This window comes from Cnephaeus nilssonii, assembly GCF_951640355.1.
Source record: "Cnephaeus nilssonii genome assembly, chromosome: 10".
In the NCBI taxonomy this organism is placed as follows: Eukaryota; Metazoa; Chordata; class Mammalia; order Chiroptera; family Vespertilionidae; genus Cnephaeus; species Cnephaeus nilssonii.
The window spans coordinates 62,574,582-62,578,403 of NC_137081.1; positions in this window are offsets into that span (position 1 = coordinate 62,574,582).

A 3,822-nucleotide genomic window follows, 5' to 3' on the forward strand; every position below is an offset into this window, starting at 1 on the left:
CTCCTTGTGAAGATGAAGGCACATGTTTCTGGGCAGACTTGCTCAACTTCATACAGTGAGAAAATGTGTGTGGCATACTTATGGAAGCAGACGAGGAACCTTGTTGAATGGCCAAAGGAAACCAGGCCTGAACTTCAAGACGCTGCAGGCCCTTCCTTCTCTACCTGACCCCAAGCCTCCAGGATCAATATCTTGACACACCTGTGACCAAGCAGAGCACACTGGGCTGCCATCTGTGGGAAGTCCTGATCTGGGATGGAATTTCTGGGCAAAGGAGTAGGCACATTTTCAACCTTAGGAGATACTATCAAACTCTTCTTTCCCCCATGTGGCTCTACTAATTTATACTCCCCTTCCATAGCACATCAGACTTTCAGTTTTATCATATTTATGTCAGAACTTGGTGTCATGAGTTTTTAAGATTTTATCAAATCTGTTTACATTTACATTTTCCTAATTATTTGTAACATGGAACATCTTTTTATATATTTATTGGCCAATGAAATATGTGACTCATATCCTTTTCCCGTTTTGCTAATGTGCTATTAGTGTTTTCTTATTAATATATAGAACTACTTTGTCTTACCCAGGTACTCATCTTTTTATTGTTGGTTGTATGAAGATGCCATTTCCCAGTCAGTGGCTTGTCTCCTAACTTTGTTCTTAATACCTTTTGATCTATAGACATTCTAAACTTTAATGTAGCAAAATTTGTCTATGTTTTCCTTTACGGTGTATATATTTTGTCTTAAGACTCCTTTTCTCTCCTGAGGTCATATAGTATATTTCCATAGTTTCTTACAAAAATGTCCCTGTTCATTTTGAAGTCATAACTTTGACTAGCATTGATTTCCTTCTATCCACATTAGTGAGGCTTATTTTATTGTATTATGACTCTCTGTCTTATGACCATGTAGTGAATTGCCCTACATTTCCCCACTGACCTCCGGCCAGCTTCATAAACACACACGCCTTCCTCTTGCAACATGTGTTGCTCTACTTGAGAAGAAACGTTTGGGAGAGACCACTAGCACCTGGCCCTGACGTTCCCCGGTGGCCTCTGAGTGGGCTTTTGTGAACCTGATGCAGCAACAGCGAGAAACTCAAACACTGGAGGGGTTCTCTCTCCATGCATTTATAACTGTGCTAATTAAACTTCGAAGAGAGCGTTTTAACTCAAGACCTATTTAAAATTATGTGAATGAGTCATGCCGAAGCTCGTGATAATAGCACACGAGCTATTATCACGAGCTTCAGCCTCCTGAACTTCAGAATGAATCACCGCCAAGACACAGTGTGCGCCCCACAGTTCTGCACAGACCAGAAGCAACCATCAAATTTCCTATCTTCCAGGTTTGAGAAATGTAATTAGTTGACCTACGATAAATACACTTTATCACTTAGGGGTGTTTGGCTTTGTTTCCTGTAAACTGTGAGGCACATGCATGATAAACCTCATACATTATTAAAACAGTTTGTGTGTGTTTTTTTAAAAAAGAGTTTGGCAGAATAATATTGGAATTAAACCAGACATTCAACTTTCTGGGCTTTAAAATGGCACAGATCCAGACAGAGATTCAGAAAGAAATAACTAACAACCCTCAGTTATTTTCATTAACAACCGCAACAATAACAAATCAGCAATTTGAAGAAAAACTTCACAAATAACCTTATGGTAGAGATTATGTGAATGGAAATATCATGTAAATATGAACAAAGGGACAGAAAGTAGAATCTATCTTTTACTGGGCACAGTATCAGTCACCACAGAAAGTGCTTCTACATATGCTGTACCTTTTCAAACTTACCACAGGTCAAAAACATTATCAACATCCCCACTTCAAGGACAAGAAGCTGTGATTTACAAACCTCAATGATAGTGTCCACGGTGCAGAGCTGTAAGCAGTAGGTCAGGGATTCAGACTCGGCTCTATGTTGCCCAATGTCTTTGTTCATTCATTTTCCACCAATGCTTCTGGTTTTAGCGCTTGTATGTGTTGCTCTAAGAAGAAGCATTTAAAGAGCCACATTAGGAGGTGGGTTAGAAGAGGTTGATGGGGGAGATGGGGAGGGAAACATATGTAATACTTTCAACAATAAAGATTAAAAAAATTAAGAAAAATAAAGAGCCACATTAATTTCAGGAGCAGGGATCAAGGTGAAGCTCAGGACTAGGAGGGTGTGACTTCTCCAAAACTATCCTATGGAGTCTGCAATGGAGTGGACCTAGCCTGTAGCTGACCCCCAAACCACCCAGCCTCTGATGTCTATACATCTTCACCCAGAATCTTGGCATCCTGTCATCAGTGGTCTCTGACCTGGTCAATGGGATTCCACTCTATATTATAAGCTCTGTGATCCCTCCAAAGTCTCTGAGATCAGATGAGCATTGTAATATGAGATACTTGGGTTTCAGAAAGATAATACACCATGTTAACAATTATTGCAGAACACCTCCTACAGGTGGAGGCAGCAACTCGTAACCTTGTAATTATATTGATACTAGAGGCCTGGTGCACGAAATTCGTGCATGGGGGGTGTCCCTCAGCCCAGCCTGCACCCTCTCTAATCTGGGACCCCTCAAGTGATGTCCGACTGCCCGTTTAGGCCAGATCCCAGTAGGATTGGACCTAAACGGGCAGTCGGACATCCCTCTCACAATCCAGGACTGCTGGCTCCCAACTGCTTGCTTGCCTGCCTTCCTGATTGCCCCTAATCGCTTCTACCTGACAGCCTGATCACCCCCTAACCACTCCCCTGCCAGCCTTATTGATGCCTAACTGCTCCCCTGCCAGCCTTATTGATGCCTAACTGCTCCCCTGCCAGCCTGTTTGCCCCTAACTGCCCTCCCCTGCAGGCCTGGTCACCCCTAACTGCCCTCCCCTGCAGGCCTGCTCCCCCCCAACTGCTCTCCCCTGCAGGCCTGGGTCCCCCCCAACTGCCCTTCCCTGCAGGCCCAGTTGCCCTCAACTTCCCTACTCTGCCAGCCTGGTCACCCCTAAGTGCCCTCCCCTGCAGACTTGATTGCCCCCAACTGCCCTCCCTTGCAGGCCTGGTCCCTCCCAACTGCCCTCCCCTGCTGGCCATCTTGTGGAGGCCATCTTGTGTCCACATGGGGGCAGCCATCTTGTGTGTTGGAGTGATGGTCAATTTGCATATTACTCTTTTATTAGATAGAATAGTGGCCTGGTGCATGGGTGGGGGCCAGCTGGTTTGCCCTGAAGGGTGTCCCAGATAAGGGTGGGGGTTCCCTTGGGGTGTGGGGCGGCCTGGGCAAGGGCCTGTGGTGGTTTGCAGGCTGACCATGCCCCCTAGTGACCCAAGTGGAGGCCCTGGTATCTGGGATTTATTTATCTTCTATAATTGAAACTTTGTAGCCTTTAGCGGAGGCCTAGGCTGGCCAGGGTGTGCAGAAAGCTTGGCTTCCTCCATTTCCAGGGAAACCCAAGCCTCCTGCTTGCTCCATGGCTGCAGCAGCCATCTTGGTTAGGGTTAATTTGCATACTCGCTCCTGATTGGCTGGTGGGCGTGGCTTGTGGGTGTAGCGGAGTGATGGTTACTTTGCATATTACTCTTTTATTAGATAGGATTTCTGCTGTGAAACAATGGGTATTCACACTAACTAAGGAAAAACAAGATAATAAATAGGCCTGTCAGTTCAGGTAAGACTTTGCTGTTAAATGAATAGAAATGCTTTGAGTTTTAGAGCTTTGGAGATTTCAGACTTGTAGATAATCAATTATGTACCTGTTTTTTAAATACTGAATGCTCTGGAAAACTTGGACTAATACTTTGTTGTCGACAAAACTTTTCACACATCAT